The sequence below is a fragment of the Callospermophilus lateralis genome, chromosome 7 (assembly GCF_048772815.1).
Source record: "Callospermophilus lateralis isolate mCalLat2 chromosome 7, mCalLat2.hap1, whole genome shotgun sequence".
Lineage (NCBI taxonomy): Eukaryota > Metazoa > Chordata > Mammalia > Rodentia > Sciuridae > Callospermophilus > Callospermophilus lateralis.
This window is the reverse complement of record NC_135311.1, coordinates 112,767,670-112,788,086: the sequence shown is the minus strand read 5'-3', so window position 1 is coordinate 112,788,086 and position 20,417 is coordinate 112,767,670. Positions and strand designations below refer to the sequence as shown.

The following is a 20,417-nucleotide window of genomic DNA, read 5'->3' as shown; positions in this document are numbered from 1 at the left end:
TATACAACTGCAAAAATGGGATCCTAATTAGAATAAATTATACTTCAAGCATGTATAAATGTCAAAATATAATCTACTGTATGTATACCTAAAGAAAAATTTTTTTAAAAAGCCTTTTGCTAAATGAAAAAGTCAGACACAAAGTCACAAAAGGCCACATACTGTATCAGTCCATTTACACAAAATGTCCAGAATAAACAAATCCATAGAGATAAAAAGTAGGCTGGATGTTTCCAGGAGATTTGGGGTGGGGTGGCAGGTGGAGAGTGGCTGCTACTAAGTTCTTTCAGGGAAAATGAAAATATTCTGTCTAATAGTGATAATGGCTGCACAAAATCTAGTGAATATAATAAAAACCACTAAATTGGGGCTGAGGTTGTGACTCAGTGGTAAAGCACTTGACTAGCATGTGTAAGGCTCTGGGTTCAATTCTCAGCACCACATATAAATAAAATAAAGGTCCATCAACAACCAAAAAAAAGATATTTTTTAAAAATCACTAAATTGTATACTCTAAAATGAAGAATTTTATGGCATATGAATTTTACCTGAATAAAAAAAATTCATTTAAAAAATGTATTACAAATTGTTTCTTCATCTGCTTATTCTTGTTTTATTTCTCAGTTCAGAACTCAGGCAAGTAACAATGATCTTACACACTGAGCCCCCCCAAACATCATAACCCTTAGAATCAGTTACCATTTACTACTAATTCTAGATCCTGGTTATCTTTCTAATTTCCTAAATGCTTTAGTCTCAGATTTCTCCATTTTTCACCTAAATTTATTGTCCCTAAAAAGCATCCCCAGTCTCAAACTTGGTGACTGAAGAAAAACAAACATATGTCAATCTTCTCCTTCATAGGCAGCTAATCAGCAACATGAAAATCTCATAAAAGGCTAAGATTCACACCAAAAGTCAGGATCTTTCATTGGTATCCTCCAAGCTAAAACTTAGTCTCTGTGGCACCAACTTCAGCTGATCATATTATCTTATTCAATTACATTCATAATTTATGTAGTTTAGTAGTATTTTCTCCAAATCCATCAAAAACCACTATGTATCATAAGAGTTTGTATAGAATAACACAAAATAAGGATAGTAAAAGTCAGTCATCCAATATCATGCTAAGTGAAACAAGCCAGTCCCAAAAAATCAAAGGTAAATGTTCTCTCTGATATGTGGATGCTAACCCATAAGGAAGGGTAGGAAGGGGAAGTATAGAAGTTCATTGGATTAGACAAAGGTGAATAAGGGAAGGGAGGGGGGACAGGAATAGGAAGGACAGTAGAATGAATCAGACATAACTTTCCTATACTCATATAAGAATACATGATTAGTGTAACTCCACATCATGTCAACCACAAGAACGGGATCAAAATTGTAATGGGTTATACTCCATGTATGTAAAATATGTCAAAATACACCCCCTACTGTTATGTATATGTAAAAACAACAAATAAAAAAAAATTTTTAAAGTCAGTCATCCAATCATCACAAGTATGCTCCAACACATGCTTATTTACTGCATCACATTTCATTACCAACAGAAGAATGTGGAATTCCTTCACATTGAGAGCATATTAATAAGTTACATGGGCTGAGGATATGGCTCAAGTGGTTAACGCGTTCGCCTGGCATGCGCGAGGCGCTGGGTTCAATCCTCAGCACCACATACAAACAAAGATGCTGTGTCCGCCGAAAAAAAATCTAAGAAAAAATAAATAAACATTAAAAATTCTCTCTCTCTTTAAAAAAATAAAGATGTTGTGTCCACTGAAAACTAAAAAATAAATATTTAAAAAAATAAGTTACAAAGTGTTCAGATTTAGGAAGCTGCTGTTATAACAAACTAACAGTTGTATAATATGCATTATTGGGGGGGCAGGAGGTGAAATTGGACTATTTTCAAAAAGTTCCCAAGTTAATTCTTACAAGGGATCTCCTCTTTCCCATCCAGAGATATAATTCTTTATAATTTACAACAAAATTAAAACAATGATGACTTTTGATCTAAAGATCTACCCTGAAATTTCAACAGTTTCTGTGTGACTTTGGATATATTGTTAATTTCTGAGGCTTATTTTCCTCTGCCATAAAAAAAAAAAAACAAAACTTCATACCTCTGTTTACTATGTTAGTAACTGAGAAAGCATCAACATAATACTAAAGGTAAAAAAAAGTTTCTTGAAAATAAACATTGCCCTAGAGATCAAGAGGCTATTTCTTCTTTTTGAACCTTTGGAATTCAGCCCCATCTTTCAAAAGATTTGAAAAGTATATAACTAAGATCCATGAAAAAACAACTCTTTGATGAAGAGTATTTTAACATTGTTATTTTTTACATCGTTAGTCACATATAATCATTAAAGCAGCCATGAAAGTAACCTGTGCTTTAATCAGCCAGTATAAAAGAAATCTACCAGAAAAAGTAGTACACAGAAAAGAATTCTGCTGCATGTGTAGCAATGTGTTGTCCATCTCAGCTGCACTAGCTAAACCTGAAAGCAATGGTGCAGCTTGAGCTAAGAAGACATCTGCTTTCAGACAGATTAAATTTGTGAGGGTGGGTCTGGGGGGTTGTCACTCAGCGGCAGAGTGCTTACCTTGCACATGTGAGGCACTGGGTTTGATCCTCAGCACCATATAAAAATAAACAAAATAAAGATATTTTTTTTAAAATTGTAAGAATCCTCATTTCACCTTGGGAATATCAGAAGAGAGGCCAAACAGAGGAACTTATTTTAAAAACTAATAAGCCTTGAAAAAAATGTACTTCTGACAGCAGCAAGTGATCTAAGGGAAAAAAAAGCATTAGTGTAAAATACAAACCACAATGGATATAAACTGAAAAGAGACTACCACTAAGAGTGGGTTTTGTGGAAGAGACAGGGTAAAACTTAAACTGCAAGAGGGTTAAGAATCAAGAGTATGAGAAAATAAAAGTTTAGCCACAAACTACATAATGTGAAAGTAAATGGAAAGTGCAATAGAGCCAGTCAATCAAAAACATTTATAGGGCTGGGGTTGTGGCTCAGTGGTAGAGCGCTCACTTAGCATGTGCAAGGCCCTGGGTTCGATCCTCAGCACCACATAAAAAGAAATAAGTAAAATAAAGATTTTTTTTTTTTAATTTACATTAAGAATTCAGGAAAGGCAGTATGGCCTTGTCCTCTATCTTTCTCTTCTGAGCAGACACCATCCTACTCCCCTCAGCCTCTGGTCAGTTTTCTTCTTCAGACCAAACACCATGCCTTCAATTAAGCTGCAGAGTTTTGATGGAGAGATACTTGAAGCTGATATAAAAACTGCCAATCTATAACTATCAAGACCACGTAGGAAGATCTGGGAATGGATGATGAAGGAGATGATGACCCAGTTACTCTACCAAATGTTAATGCAGCAATATTTAAAAATGTCATTCAGTGACAAGGTTGACCCTCCTCTTCCTGGGGATGACGAGCATAAAGAAAAATAAAAAAAAGAATATCTCCATTTTGGACCAAGAATTCCTGAAAGTTGACCAAAGGACACTTTTGAAATTTATTCTGGGTGCAAACTACTTAAAGACATCAAAGGCTTGCTGGATTTTACATGTAAGACTGTTAATATGATCAAGAGGAAAACTACTGAAAAGATTCTCAAAATCTTCAATATTAAGGGACTGGGTGGGAATGTAGCTCAGTTGGTAGAGTACTTGCCTCGAATGCACAAGGCCCTGGGTTCAACTTCCAGGAGAAAGAGAGAGAGAGAGAGAGAGAGAGAGAGAGAGAGAGAAAGAAAAAGAGAGAGGAAGGAAGGAAGGGAGGGAGGGAGGGAAGGAGGGAGGAAGAGAGGAAGAGAGGGAGGGAGGGAATCCTGAGAAAAATATTTTTTAAAAAATCTTCAATATCAAAAATTTCACTAAAGAAGAGAAAGCCCAGGTATACAAAGAGAACTGGTGATATAAAAAGACGTAAAATATTGTGGCTAACAACCATGACTTTGTAAGGACTATTCCAAATACCAGTGGTACTGCTCTATTTACAACTGTTAATATTAGTCAAAAGTAAACAAATTCAGCAGCAAATCAGTTAGTTGAATTAGCTGTCCTGACTGCATGTATATTTGGAGTACAGATTCCAAACTACGGCTAAATTTCCTCTAGAATGAGCAAAAATTTCTCCCTTATTCTGAATAAAACTGATCTGTGGGTAGCTGTACAAAAGGGGCATTTGGGGGCTTCCCTCTTTGTGTAAAATGATTTCTGCCTAGTTTACTGTAAATCAAAACCGCAATGAGATACTACTTCACACCTACCAGGATAACTATTATCAAAAAGGTTAAGAACAAGTGTTGCAAACATGTGGAGAAATTGCAATCTTCATATATTGTCAGTGAATGTAAACTGCTGCAAACCCCTTGAAAAAGTTTGTCAGTTCATCAAAAAGCTAAACACAGATTTACCATATGAACCAGCAATTCCACTCCTAGGATATAAATATACCCCAAATAAAAACATATATCCACAGCAAAGCCTAACTAGAATGTTCACAGCAGCATTAAATCATAAAAGGAAAGAATCTAATTGCCTATCAACTGATGGATGGGATAATGTGTTATATTCATGCAAAGGAATACTCTGACAATCAAAAAAAATTATCTGTGCTACAACACATACAACCCTTGAAAACATCATGCTAAGTGAAAGAAAGACTACATATTGTGTGATTCCATTTACATCAAATATCCACAATATACTAATTTATATTAGTAACTAGACTACAGATGAGAAGCTGGATTAAATTAAGTAGTTTCTTAGGGCTAGCAGGGAAGGAAGAGAGATAAAAAGTGAATAGGAATTCACTGCTAGGGAGTATGGGGTTTCCATTAGAGGGGGAGGAAAATATTCTAAAATTAGACTGTAGTGATGATTGCACAATCCTGTGAACATACTAAAAAAATACTGAATTTTACAATTTACATAGGTGAATTGTATGGTATGTGGAGTACATCACAACAAAGCTGTTAGAAAAAATAAGTTCAGATCCACCAAACACAAATGTTCTTATTTATGAGGTTAGTGCCACAAGATCCATTCCCAAATCCCAAAGCTGGAACAGGAAGGGGAGGGGAAAAGTAAAGATTTCACCAGAAAGTACTCTACAATTAGCAATTATTTTCAAACTGATAACCCCTTGAACCATTCAGTGGAGTCTGTTTTCTGGTAGCCTCCACTATTTCCAAACCATACTATTTACTCACTAAATATGTTTAACAAAGATATATGCACAGTCCATAAAAAGAATCATACACCTGAAAAATTTCTAAATAAAACCACTTTATTTCTATCTAAAAATCAACTCATTGGCCATATCCTTCTTCTCCTAAAACTAGACCAGGGCCAGGAAGAGACAAATGGAAGATGTGAAAAAGGATGCTACTCAACAATCAGCTTCCACTTTTTAGACTTATGTTTAAGAGTAATAAGTGTTAAAACTGAACTAACTTGCCTCTTTTCCCTCCATAATTTAAAACTAGTATCAAGAAAACAGGTGGCAAATGTAGGGGGAGGGGAGATTCCTGACCAACCATAACAGTGCTGAGCCTTCTTCCAAACCCCAAACCTTACTTCCTGCAATTTATGTAAACAGATCACAGGCCACCCTCTTCAAACCAAATCATAACCCAAGCAAATAACACAGGATTCTATTTCTGGGTCTGTCATTAACTCACTGGATAATCCTGAAGCTTCAGTCTCCATACTTTGCTCAATAACTTAACCATAATATCCAGACGCAAAATCAAATTAAGTGGTCTAATAAAGAACTCCCCCCTCCAATTTATAGATTTGTTTTTATGGAAAAACCTGACAAATGTATATGAGATTAAATACACTGTATGTTTATATCACCTTTACTGAATATATGAAATATTAAAAGTCCAAAAGAGATCCACTCTAAAAATGTTAAACTCTTCCATTTTAAACAACTTTTAAAGTACTCACTAAACAAAAACAAAACAAGCTTTCAGACGGCTAAAGTGTTTTGAGGCTTTAAATCTGAGCTCAGTTATATTTAGAAAACCAAGATGCCACTTCTCTGGATCCTGTATCTTTATCTTGGGCATTTGATTCATGTGCTTTGCCTGGTGTAATTCAAAGCAAGAAATCCTACCATACCCCTAAAAAGAAAACTGAATCTATTAGAACTTACTGGTTGTCAGAAGAAAATGCTGTACTGCAAATGAAAAGATAGTTTGTTATAGTCTCTACTAGTAGAATTGTTTTAACAAAATAAAAATACTTGCCTGCTCCCGAAGTCAGTATAAAAATCAATGCTGATTTCACAAGAATCATTTCTATCCTATTCCCAGAAATTCTGATTTAGGCATATGGGACAAAACCTAGGAAATATATTAATTAAAAGCTGCCCAGCCTGGCTCAGTGACACACCTATTAATTCCAGTGATTCAAATGGCTGAGGCCGAAGGCACAAGTTCTTAGCGAGGCCCATCTCAAAATAAAAAGTGGTAGAGCATCCCAGGTTCAAGCTCCAGGACCACCAAAAAAAAACCCAAACAAACAAACAAATAGTTATCTCAGGTGATTCTGACATACCAGTTAATACTGAAAATATCAGTTTAGGCAGAAAGGTTTCATATCATTTACCAATCATGCTCAACCAATAATGGCTGCCTAGAGTACTTAAGAAGGTCATGTCTAAATACAACCAGAAATTAATAGTTGTCACAGTCAAGGTAATGAAGAAGTGGTAATGTGCAAACCATGTTATCTGTCATTCCTGATTCAGACCACTGAATGGACTCTTTTTAAGGTGATTTTTGGAACTCGAGCCAGATCTACATTATTTCCTTTTAACTGAAAGAAACTCCAGATAACTTAAGGAAGGTAGTAAGAACAGGCCTGGTATATGAACCAGGATTCTCCAAATGTTCTTGTTTCCAGTACTACACAGAAAAAGAAAACATGATTTCTGCTCTCAAGATGTTTACAATCTTGTTGCTGAAAGAAAATGCTACATGATAATACAAACTTGTGATTAGTTCCACTTGAGGAAGGTAATAGGAGCCAATGGGAAAACTGAGAGGCCAAAACCAGCATAATTCGGAGAATCAATCATGGACTACTGATCAGTATGTGATTAAAATGACACATTAAAAAGATTCCACCAGCAGCATTTTCCAGGGGGAAAAAATGGGAAGCCATCAAGACATGACCCACTGGAGGGCAAACAATCCACTTCGTATTGTTTCAATATGCATCTGGAATGCTCGCTCCTAGTGAGCCAATGCATGTCAAAATTGTCATATCTCCCCCAATACCCAGCATATGTTCTGTACATAAAAATATTCCAAAATGCTTGCTGAGTTGATGTAAAGGAAGAAAATAATCTGATACATATTTCAAAAGGAATTGCAACAGAATTTAGTGCAAATAAAGAGAAAAAAGACCAGAAGAGTAGAAAAAATCAAATATGCCAAAAAGTAAGAGAAAAGGACAGCTATGGTTAGGATAAAAGATATTTGAAAAATATAATCAAATATAATATATGAACCTTCCTGAATCTTGATTCAATTAAAAAACCAAACTTAAAAAGGCATTTTTAAACAGTCAGGAATTTGATTATGAACTGGATATTAGATGATATCTAAGAAATACTGTAAATTTTGTTAGATCTAATGATGGCATATGGTTACATAAGAAAATATATTTTTAGAGACACATACTAAGGTTAAAAAAATGTGTCCACAATTTTCTTTAAAACAACAAAAAAGGGGAAAAAGATATTTAAGGCACATGTGGAAAATGTTGAATTTCATTGATGCATAAATGGGGATTTCATATACTCTGACTATACCCAACAGGACAGCTGGACTTAAGTATTTGGGTGTTACTTGCTCAACTCTACATTGTACAATTAATTCTTTCTCAGATTTCAGGAAACTAAGAATGACTAGTACTTCTGAGAAAACAGCCTAGACTCAATCAGAAAAAAAAAAAAAAAATGGGCATTCATTTGTTAGCTCTACTAATAGGAAATCTCTCTGAATCTACTCAAAGAACTTCTTGTAAATTAATATGAGAACTGAATATGAGCCAAGGTAGTGACTCAGCTGCTAAAAAAGAAACAAAATACAGTCTTAGGCTTCACCAGAAGAATATTATCCAGATCAAGAAGGGTAATAGTCCCACGCACTACACACTGGTTAGTTCACAAGGGAGTACTACACTCTGTTTTGAGCAACACATGTTAAGAACACTTACAAACTACAATGCTCACAGGGATACAGATTAGCAAGTAGAATGAATAAACTGAGTGTGTTTAGCTTAGAGAAAAAAATACTTTCCAACCTTCCATCTCACTTCTACCATACAGACCCATTATAATATTTTCCAGAGAATTTCAAGAGTTGTTAGTGGGCATTCAAATAAATGAGATAAAGCATTTTTTTTTCTCTAAAAGTCTTATCAAAGTGTTCAATATCCTAAAATTGCTTTATGAATGTCCAAGAAAAGGATGTTCAGTATTTCCCAAACATGACAATTTATTCATTTAAAAAATATTTACACAGCCCTAATTATTTGGCATACATTTCTCCACATGCTGAGGATACAACAACAAACATTTTTAATACTGTATAGTTTGAGAAACAACCAAACTGGATCTCTTTGTACTCCTCTAACTTTTCTCTTAAAAGTCTTTGGTTATGCTCAGCTTAGGATGAACCATCTCTAATCTTAATTCAAACACAATCTCCTCCGTGAAGCTTTCTTTATCATCATAAGCAAAACACTTTTCATGTCTCTCTATCTGTACTCATTCCTTGCAAACAAACTAGGCCTCTTAATTACTGTTGGATTTTTCACAATGCTCAAGGCATTCTTGCACGCCCACGTACCCAAAATATTTGCTGAAAGAATAATCATCTTTAAATATTTGAAAGGTTATCTTGTGAAAGAAGGAAGGCTAGGTCTACTATTGTTCCACAAAAAAAAAAAAAAAAGAGATGAAGTTAGAAGCAAATGCTGTCTCAATTAGAGATAACAACAAACAAACTACATTTCATCTATCATGACTACTAGTGTTCTAAGAGTAGCCCAATGTCTGTCAGTGTTTTAGTGGGCTACCTGACTAGCTTGAATGAAGAATTAATTAAAGATTCTAGGAACCACTGTATCTCTTTATATTAAGGGTAACTTTTGTTACAAGCTATCTGTAGCAATATTAAATTTCTTAAAATTAAGATTACACAGGAAATGTCCTTTCATTTATTAGTATAATGAATACATAATGATGCCTACTATGTGTCAGCCACACACAACATAATATTTCATATATATGATGGTAGATGGGCCTCATATCATCTAGAGACATCACAGCGATCTTTATTCAACACTCTGATGTTCCCATAATGATGAAATCACCTAACAACACATTTCTTAGAACATGTCCCCATCATCAAGTGATATGACTATAGAGAACATAAAAAGCAAAAGGACACTGCCTCCATCCTAGAATAGTGGATACGAGATTTCCCAAAGCAAAGGTGATATAAATCAGAGTGCCCAAGTCATATACCTCAATAAGATCTGCTCCTTAGATGAAGAAATGTTTTAGGTCAACGACCTTCAATATTTTACAAAGAAGTCATCAGCGCCTCTTAAAGCTACCTATCCACAACCCACATGCATTAAGTTCTTCAAAAAAGCAAACCAGTCATTCAGAATGCCTTTCAAGTTAAAAACTAGTAAACAGAAGAAAATGCAGGACACCTCCATATTTCAAGACTATCTCTATGACGTCTCTCCCAAATTAAAAGCTGTGGTCTTTGCTTGCTGGGATCTTGCTTCTCATTTGTGTCCCTAGTACTTAGTACAATGCTCAGGAAAGACACAGCAGCAAGTAAAATGATCCAGCAAATGACAAAAATGAGTGAGTACGATGTCCCTGGATTAAAAACAGTACCTTAAAATTAAAAAAATTAAAAAAAAAAAAAACTAACAACTTTTTTTTTCTTTAATTAGACACCTTCCAGGAAAGGCCAGGCACAGTGGTGCATGCCTATAATCTCAGAGGCTAGGGAAGCTGAAGCAGGAGGATCATGAGTTCAAAGACAGCCTCAGCAACTTACCAAGGCCCTAAGCCACTTAATGAGACCGTGTCTCTAAATAAAATATAAAAAGGGCTGGAGATGTAGCTCAGGTTAAGAACTCCTGGGTTCAATCCCTGGTACCAAAAAAAGAAGAAACCTGTCAGGGAATGGAAACAGATAAATAGATCCTGATGAAAACGTCTAGTTTTCATTACAAACTAGAGTGTTAATTTTTAGGTTAGTTATTGACAAATAATTACTGTAAGTAAACCTAAAGTCTTGGGTGCTCCTGGGGGACTATAATTAATTTCCTAAAATTACCAAATTCTAATGCAAAGAAAAACTTATATATTTAACATACTTACAACTTGACCCATTTGATTAACTACTTAGAAAGCAAAACACTCACTAGGTGCAGTACTATTCCCAGTGACCTTGGAAGCTGAGGCAGTATGATCACAAAGTTCAAAGCCAGACTTAGCAATTTAGCAAGGCCCTAAGCAACTTAGCAAGACCCACTCTCTAAATAAAATATAAAAGAACTGGGAGTGGCACATGGTTGTACATATCTGTAATCCCAGTGGCTCGGGAGGCTGAGGCAGGAGGATCACGGATCCAAAGTAAGCCTTAGCAACTTAGCAAGGCCCTAAGCAACTCAGTTAGACACTTTCTCTAAATAAAATATAAGGGGCTGGGGCTCAGTGGTAGAGCACACGCATGGAGCATTAGGTTCGATCCTCAGCTCCACATAAAAATAAAGGTGCTGTGTCCACGTACAACTAAAAAAATACATAATAAAATAAATACACACACACACATACACACACACTTTAATAAAGGGGTCTGGGGATGTGGCTTAGTGGTTAAGCACCCCTGGGTTCAATCCTCAGTACCAAAAGAAAGCAAAATGCTCTGACAGTACAAAGTGTTTAAACTGCCCTTCAAGTCCAAAGATTCACATTTTTCCAAATTGTCATTTGAACTATAAAAATCCCTTTTCTTATTATAAAAAATTAAATAGGCTCACTACAGACAAGATCAAAGGAGAAAATTTAAATTACCCATGTGTTTTCCTCCCAGTCCTTTTTTCTATTCAGTTATAACTTCTTCATATACTGTCAGTCTTCTATCTACCAGGCAAAGCAATAATAGATGTCACACTGTGGCATAACCCAGGCTCCCTCAGTAGAAGCATGTTCCAAGTATAATTTCTCAAGATCTAAATTTTATAGACATGTACTTCTGTAAAATAAGACTGAATCCACTGTTTAGCAATCCTTTAAAGTTTCTATTCTGATTCCCTCCCATCCTCTCAAGAATTTTAAAAACAATAAATATGTTTCTAATACCAATACATGGACCTAAATTTAATAAGAGGAAGTTGTCCTCATTAGTTTTATGTCCCCTGGGTTTGTTACTACCATATATTCTGCTCCAAGTAGTCTTGGTCCTTTGGGGTCTCCATAAACTTTCATCTTTACCTCAAAAACCTAGTCTATTCCTCATTAAAACTTTGTCATATTTTCAACTAAGAAGAATACAAGACTAGAGCAGAATGCAGGGTATAAATTCTAGTGTCTGTTCAACTACTAAATAATTGAGTGACACTAAATAAGTCTTAGCTATGCTTCATTTTCTCCATTTGTCAACAGAATATTATTTTCCTGACCTATATTGCAGGGCTACTGTAAGGTTCCAAAATCCAACAGATCAGAGGAAAAAAAAATGATTTGAAAATACGTTATCCAAATGTGAAGTGGAAATGTTTCAAAATACACATACTATATAATGAGTGATGTAAAACATAATTTCCTGAGATATGCAAAGATCACATTTCTAATGCTGATTGCTATCCATGTGTTGGGACAAAACCATCAATCTATGACACATTTTACCTACCTACTGTATATACAGAGTATCACAGATTTACAGACATAACCATATCATCAGAAACTGATGTCATGTATCATTTACCTCTTATTAAAACAATCTACTCCATCTTCATTCGAAATGGTCAACCCTCTCTTTACAGCTACATATTTGACTGCTGTGGCTACAATTAATTCCCCAAATTTAACAGCAAAGCCACAGAAACTTTTTTAAATTACTTTTGATAATTTAATAAGTTCCCATGTACCCATCAGCCAAATGCTAGTAGCTTAACAATAACCTAGTTCCACCATATTACACTGTCACCCCAATCCCATCTCTGTAAGCAAAGAGAATCTGAAACTGTTAGTGAGTTCTAGCAGTCTTTCCCCCTCAACCAATTCTCTCACAAATTTCAAATTATCAGAAACCAGTCCTATTAATGGTGTCAACGTAAGATCACGTCTCAGTCTCAGGGAAATGCTAATTCCAACTTATGTTTGAGGTTTATAGTAAGATTACACTGGTACCAAACTCTATCAACAACCAGAAAAATCAACTTCATTTTCTTGATATTATTTACGCCGCTGAGCAGGACTCTATCTAGGCAAAATTTAGTTACAACTTTTAGCTTTGTACTCCAGGTGAAAAACTGTGCTGAAAGTCTGGTGACTGTATGGTCTCCTTCAGATACAGGGTCACCATGCAAAAGTTGATCAACTCTTCAATGGTATCCATGACCCTCTCTACATGATTTGAAAATAATGAAAAACAGACAACATGGTGCATTTGAGGAGAATCTAAAAATTCCCTAAGACTATATATTAATAAGAGTTCCTCTTAATGCATTTCATAAGTTTGAGTCCATTACAGACTACTTCATCCAGGGATGATAAGAAATAAGTCAGACAGTGCAGTGTTAATACAGGTCCAATTACACCAAAATGAAATCACTTCAGATTTAAAGTAATAATCTTAAAGCAACCAAAACTAGGTATTTATTAAAAACTAATCCTACTAATAGTGTCAAAGTAATCAAACAGGGTCCTAATTATCCTGTCACATATTCACATTTATCCTACATTTTATCTTGTTAAAGAACTAAAGTTTGACACCATGAGTCATTTGCTTTGTGTTTCATTTGTTTTGTTCTGATCCTTCAGAACAACAATCACTTTGAAAGACATCACATTCTCAGGTCATCAGCTGACACATATGTCAAGTAGAACAGCAGTCAAAGGTACCTAATTGCAAAAGGTTGCTTAAAATAAATAGATTGCCATTGTTATAAATATAAGTACAACATCTGGTTCCATGTAACAAAGCTATTTCCATATCCCAACAGATGGCCCACAGTAATAATGCTTTGCTGATCTGGTTATAACAAATTCTATTAAATCAAAAATCCTGTATAGCAGATGCCTTTTCCAATTTCAGTATTAGTCAATCTCTTTAACCAAAACACTGTGCTTTGGTTCTTATTTGTGCGCTAAAATCCAGTTATGCCCAGTAAGATGGTCAAAATTTTGGGCAGTTGTTATAAAAATACTAGTGTGGTATTTTTCAAGTTTGGAGGTGAAAGACGTAGAGTATCTCTCTAGAACTGAAGAGCTAAGAGTTCAAAATGGAAAACAAAAAAATCAAGTTAAAGGAAGGCTGAAAAAAGCCAACATTTCTGAATAGTGGCAATGTGGAAAACTAAACAACTAACAAAAGTCAACAGTGAAGAACAGTGAAAAAAATGTAATTTCTGAGTTGAGACGCTATTAACAGGGTCAAACAAAACATCTAAACAACATGTATCTCCATAACACTACAGTGTTAGCATTAGGTACATATTTTTAAAATATGTGGATGCAATGTCATTGCATCTCCTGTTTAACTGCTTCTCCAACTATACTCATGTCCTTACTTGAAATATTACCCTCTATTAATTCATAACAAGTAAACAGAACAGTGAAGTGATTAAGAGCTACTTAGTTTGAAAATAGACTGCAGGGGTTCAAATCCTAGCTCTTTCCATTTCTAGCAAAGTACCCTTAGGTAAATTACTTGACCTCTCTGTTCCCATATCCTCATCTGTAAAACTCTGATAATAATAAAATCTACCTTTGAGGAGTTGTGAGGATTATATAATAAATGCAAAGTACTTAGAACACAGTTATGCCAATAAGGCCTCAAAAACTGTAGCTATTATTATTATCACTACCACTATTGTCATCATCACTAACCCTCATTAAAGTTCTAAAAGACAGGCACAGTGCATTCCCCTGTAATCCCAGCAATGGTTGAAACTAGTCTGGACAATTTAGGGAGATCCTATCTCAAAATAAAATTTTAAAAAGGAGGCTGGTTGTGATGCTAAGTGTGTTGAGGTCCTGGGTTCAATTCTCAGTACCAAAAAGGGGATAGAAATACAAAATGACTTGTCTATCACACAGCACAAACAAGCAACAAAATGTGATAAATTGTGATTTAAAGTCCCAAATATTAATCATTAAAATTCAGTGATTCCCCAAGTAAGTAGATTTCCCAGTCTGTCTTCAGAAATTTACATGGGAATCTTTCTGTAACACAGCAGCACAGAATAGTGGAAAGAGCACAGACACAAACTAAGAAAATCATTGCTCCACCAATGATTTAAATGTTCATCCTAAACTTCAAATTGCTTTTTCCTACATTGCAGGGTGTTGTGAGATCAAATGAGATAATACACAAGAAAATATACACAAACTATTAAAGATCTATATGAATGTTCAAGGGCCATGTCCTAGTCTCATCTTTATATCCCTAATGCCTAACAAAATTCATAGCAGAGGTTATAATCTAAAAGAAAAGCCATGGAAGGGACTGGTAAGGTGAATATCAGATGATGACAGAGAAGCGTTAAAACAAATAGCAACCCAAATGTCTATAAAATGATAAGTGGATAAAAATGCAGTATATCCACATCGGGGAATATTATTTGGCAATAAAAAAGAATGAAATACTGATACCAATTACAACATGAATGACTCTTGAACCAAAGGCTAAGTGAAATAAGCCAGACACAAAAGATCTTATGAGATAGCATGATTTCTTTTTTAGGAAATGTTCAAAACTGGCAAATCCACACACACAGCACATACAGTGGTTGCCTGGGACCAGGAAATGTATAGTGGCTGATAATGGGTTCACAGTTTATTTTTGAAATTATATTCTAAAAATTATTGCGGTTATACTTGCACTAAATGAATACACTAAAAAACACTAAACTGTATACTTTAAATTGGTGAATTACACGGTGTTTTTTAAAAGAATGACAAAAACTTTAAGAACTGCTAAAACAGCTGTCTTTAGAACACTGGTTTCTTTTTTGATGAATAAATAGTGAATTTTCCAATATTTGAATAGCTCTGTTTTGTGAGCAAGAATGAGACTGGAGGAAACACTAGGAAAAAATTAATAAAATTACTACACAAGACTGTAACATCTCTACAGATTCTGTGAAAAACAAATCTGGCATCTTGCTATTTCTTCCCTTCAAAATCCTAAGGTTACAAATTACCTCACTCTGGTCTAGTTTGATAGTCTTTTCACTATGGTCACGGCTACTGTTTCTGAACTTCAAGACTGCATGCCATACTTCTATAACCCTATCTTGTAGAAAATCTTCCTTTCCTTGGCTTCTGTGGAACTCATATACTTCCTGATTCTTCTCAGAATGCTTTATTTACCTACTAGTCTATTATGTTATCCAAAATTCCAAATCTCAAAGCTCTTTTCCTACTCTATTAGTTCCCTCTCAACACACATTTACTCACATGTGTTTTTACCATTAATATATAACCCTGTCACTGAAAAAAATCTATACTTCATCTGACTATTCATATTTGCTAATGATTAAATGCACAAGGTTAAGTAACTTTCCCAAAGTCCTTTCATGATTATAAAACCTTACGATGAACATTTACTAAATTAAAGAGGTGTAAAGGACACAGAATGATGGTTGCCATACAAAAAGTATTCACTAAATGTTGGCTGTAATTTTATTCTCACAACCGCTACCTCATGTCAGGCCTTCATCATCTTATTCTTAAAATTCTAGTCAGTTTACCCACTCCCAGAACACTCAGCAGACACAAAAGCCTTCCTCAGGAACAGTGTGTATCATCTTACCCTCATTCCTTAGAACCCTTTATCCTTGAAAGGTCCTTTCCCAATATACCCTCACAAATCCTAAACTCACTTATTATTATTATTCACCAATTGAGTCTCTTGATATCTTTTGTAAATTTCCACTTCTCTACCTTTGCATATATGCCTTCAATCTCCTGGGATACACCTCTTCCCCTTTGGAAATTCCTCTTTCTCATGTTACATACACCTTTGACCTTGGTTGTACTGTTATTCCAAACAGGAGTTGGATGTTGTTTGGTGATTATAAATGATGTACATGCCATTTCTCCAACAAAAGGACAAATCTGTTCCTCTTGGTACAGAGGTTGAAGCTTTTGAAGAGACCCATTATTTTATTCTGTGTATCTTTTCATATCAACTACTTCACACAAAGACAACATAGTACTTTGCAGAAGTAAACAAATGCTGACTTATTATATATAAAATACACACACACACACACACACACACACACACATATATATATGAGCCTCAGAGTATATCCAAATGGCATTCTCTATTTTCCATGCCCCACCCATACTTAGCATAATGAAAGCAGACAGAATATGTACTTAAATATTTTAAATCTATATCGGAGAATATACTAACAATTGCACCAGATTAAAGGGGAAAGAGCAACATCAAAATGCACTCAAAATGATTGCACCATGTGAAAAACAAATAAGAGAATCCTGGCCATTTTAGTATATAAAAGAGTGACTTCAAAACAGTAAGATATTTAATTTCACCCAAACTTATGAACTAAAAAGAGCCAAAATAAACATGCCCTGGCCTCATCCAAAAAACACCTAATAAAGGCATGAGTAACTCCCCAGGATCTCCAGCAGCACAAACGCAAGAACAAGATTCACCTTAATTCTGACACAAAACCAAAAAAAAGAGAAACCTTCAGATTCACATCAGAAATCAAAAAGTTCAATCAATCCACCTGATCAGAAAAAAAAAAAACTGAGTAAAGTTACTGATTTTCTATAACTATACGCTAAGGTCTTAAAGGAATAAAAGGTTTCTCTCACTGCTACCGTAGTCTCTTCCCTGTGGAGAGAGCAATCTATGGTCTCAAAGAGCAAAACACGGTTAAGATGGAAACCTAAACCTGGGAAAGACATTAAGAAAAAAAAAAAAAAAAAGAAGAAAGAAAAAGGTTTCAAAACCTGTGTCAACAGACAAGAGTCTAATAGTACTCAACAGAGAAGGAAAGTGAAATAAAAGAGCTTCCACGAAGGAGGAAACTAGGTGGAACTATCTAGTGCTGCCTTACAACATATATATGCACATACATGCATACATATGTGTGTACATATATATGCATTCCCATATGACATGCACACCATTTCAATAGTAAGCAAAATAAAAAATAAAGTAACATTAGAAAAAGACGTAAAAGATGCCCACCAATCTATAATTCGTTGGCTCTTTCATTCAGGAATTCAGCTAGGAACAACACAGACATGCACTGCAGCAACACAGAACAGAAAAACCTTTGACAACAATATGCACAAAAAGTAGAACAGAGAAATGAAAACTATACATCTCAATGCATCAATACCAAACGCTTATTCTCTTTTGGGGACTAAACAGTAGAAAGCAATGATGTCAATGAAACTAACCCTGGAATCCCCTACAGGTCTCAATTTCAGCGAGTACAACTCTTGATTCTTCCATCTAAACAGTGGGCCCCAGCAAAGCAAACTGACCTTAACACCTTCCATGCCAGCCGGAGAAAATCACACAGGGAAAAATCATCCCGTTAATCTCCCTCTTCACCAGCTGCAAAAATGGAGGGGGGTGGGGGGCACGGGACACCCTACCACGTGGGCAGGATGCAACACACACAGGACAGCAACACGTCCGCATGGAACGGTTGCCTTTGCCCTAATGCCAGCAAAGGACACAGCAACAGGATGGGCGGGAACCAAGGCCCCTCGCACCGGCCTCCTCACCCAGAAGGGCACCCGCCGGGCGCAAGATATTGCCCGCCTTTCTGGCCGCAAAGCGCCCCTGAGCGTGAAGGGAAGCAGCCACATAGCGCCGGGATCGGGGACAACCCCAGGCTAGAACGCAAGTCACGGAGGGAAGGAGACTGTCGCTGTCTGCGGACTCCGCGCCCCCGGGATTCACGTCCAGCTCCCCCGGGCCCCACCTGGGGGAGGGGCGGGAGGTGCGGAGCCGCCGCTTCCAGCTGAGGGGCAGCAGCAGCTGAGAATCGCCGCGGGGAAGGGAGGGACCCAGCCCTCGTGGCCCGCCAGGCCCCAACCTGAGCCCAGGCCCCCTGGCCCTCCCGCTGCCCACCGCGCAACGCGCGACGGCTGAGAAGGGACAGGGCGTCTCGCGGAGGGCAGCCCCTGCCTCCGTCGCGGGAGATGCCCCGGCCCCGCCTCCTCGCCCGCCGCCCCGGTGGCGGGCACTCACCTCAGGCTGAGCAGGCCGGGACGGCCCGGCCGAGCCCCCGGCCGCTACGTGCGTCTCCGCCCCCCGGGAAAGGTCCCAACGGCGCCTGGTGCGAGCGGCCAAGGCCCCGAGCAGCGCCGAGAGCGGCGGCAGCAGCGGGAGCAGCCAACATCCGGGGCCGCGCACCCGGAACTACTTCCCGACCCGTTCCCCCTGCCGCCCCCGCCGCCCCCGCCTCCCGCGACGTCGCTGCGCCACCATCCCAGCGTCGGCGGCGTCACGGCTCTCCGCGGAAGCGTTCTCTACGCCCTGCGCGGATCCCTCCGCGGGAGCAAGTAGTGCCCGGGGACTTGAGCGGCTCTCTAGGCGCACAGTCGATGTCTACAAGAGGCTGGCAGTTGCGAGCGACGCGGGTCCCTGCGCCCCACAGTGGCGTCCGTGGGTGAGATCGGGGACCCCATAATGAAGGATGGCAAGGATCAGCGGCTTTGGACCCTTTCCAAGGATTCCACAGGTCCCGTGTTCCAGAGGAATCATGCCTCGTGACCTCCCCCAGCCCCCCAACCCTGCCACCTCACCGTAGGGACGGGCACCTTAGCCTGTCCAAGAAACCGGACCCCTTTTTCGACCTGGCGCAGCTTGGATTCTGCAGGCCCCAACAAAGGCGCCTTGTACCTTCCTTCAGGACTCCTTTTCAGAACTTCAGGAGGCCAGGGTTCTAGGCCTACCTCTGTGGAGGCCATTCCCCTGCCTAGTCATACTTTCCTTCTACTTAAAACAAAGGACTTGGAACTCTAAAGGCCCTTCTGATTCACAGGTTCACTGTCCAGGTTATGGTCCTACTGTCAACAGGTGGAGCATTTAGAAGGATAGTTGGGCGCATGGTGGACTTTGGAATTTACTTCTACGTCAATCTTCGCTGATTCTTTCTCCAAACTATTAGCACTGATAATCTGCCCTATAGTTTCACACTTGATTACTTTTAGGTATTACTTGCTGTTGCTTCATTTGCGTTAGTCATGTATTCTCCCTACAGCACCAAGAACACTTTTTTTTTCCAAGAACACTTTTTAACTCAGTAGATAATCAATACGTGGATAATCAGGTATTTGTTAGTTGAATACTGGGTTGTTTGGATGAAAGGACAGAGAACTGAATGATTGACCCTGGGAACTTTTTTTTTTTTTTAACCTCAAGGGGATCAGATAAAGACCTCAAGTAGTTAAAGATCTGAGCCGCTCTATTCCCTCAACAAACATTGAACACCTGCCTTTTAGCAAGAATCTCTGGGAACTGGGGATTCAAAGTACTCATATATTTCTTCTCTAAGTAGTGCTCTAGCAATATAATGAAGTTTCATTTACTCATTCATCCAACAAATACTTGTCAGTCACTGCTAAGTTTGCCAGATACCAGTGCTCAAGATGTATCCATAAACAGAAAAGAAGAAGGAAAAAACATTTATCTTTCCCTCTTGGAGCTTTCATTTTATAGTATGGGGAGAAAGATGAAAAACACAATAAGAGAATTATTAAGTATGTTAGAAGGCATTGAGTACTATCGGAAAAAAAAGAGTAAGGGGCTATAAAGAATCCTGGAAGAATAGGTGTTGTGATTTTAAATAGAACTGTGGGGGGAACCCATTCATCATACTCTAATCAAACTTTAAAGAGGTGAGGGAGAGCTGGGGATATAATTCAGAGGTAGAGAGCTTGCCTAGCATGCACAAGACCCTGGGTTCAATCCCTAGCACTTCCCCGCCCCCCCCCCCAAAAAAAAGAGGAAATGAGCCATGTAGGGTGGCAAAAACATCCCAGGAAGTGTTATAAATAATGAGAAGGCCAACAGATTTGGAAAATAAAGACAGTGGAATCTTGTAGGCC

The 20,417-nt window shown here is 37.6% G+C and overlaps 1 protein-coding gene and 1 pseudogene across 2 annotated transcripts in view; one reads left to right on the top strand and one right to left on the bottom strand.

Annotated features, from left to right (window-relative positions):
* The window catches only part of Foxj3 (forkhead box J3), a 113,834-nt gene extending 95,125 nt beyond the window's left edge, over positions 1 to 18,709 (bottom strand). For both annotated transcript variants that reach the window (XM_076860628.2, XM_076860629.2), the window contains exon 1: positions 18,556 to 18,709. The gene's annotated coding sequence lies outside the window, so the exon portion shown is untranslated. The remainder of the gene's footprint in view (positions 1 to 18,555) is intronic.
* On the top strand, positions 3,251 to 3,944 carry LOC143404500 (S-phase kinase-associated protein 1 pseudogene; annotated as a pseudogene).
* Positions 18,710 to 20,417: the final 1,708 nt, after the last annotated feature.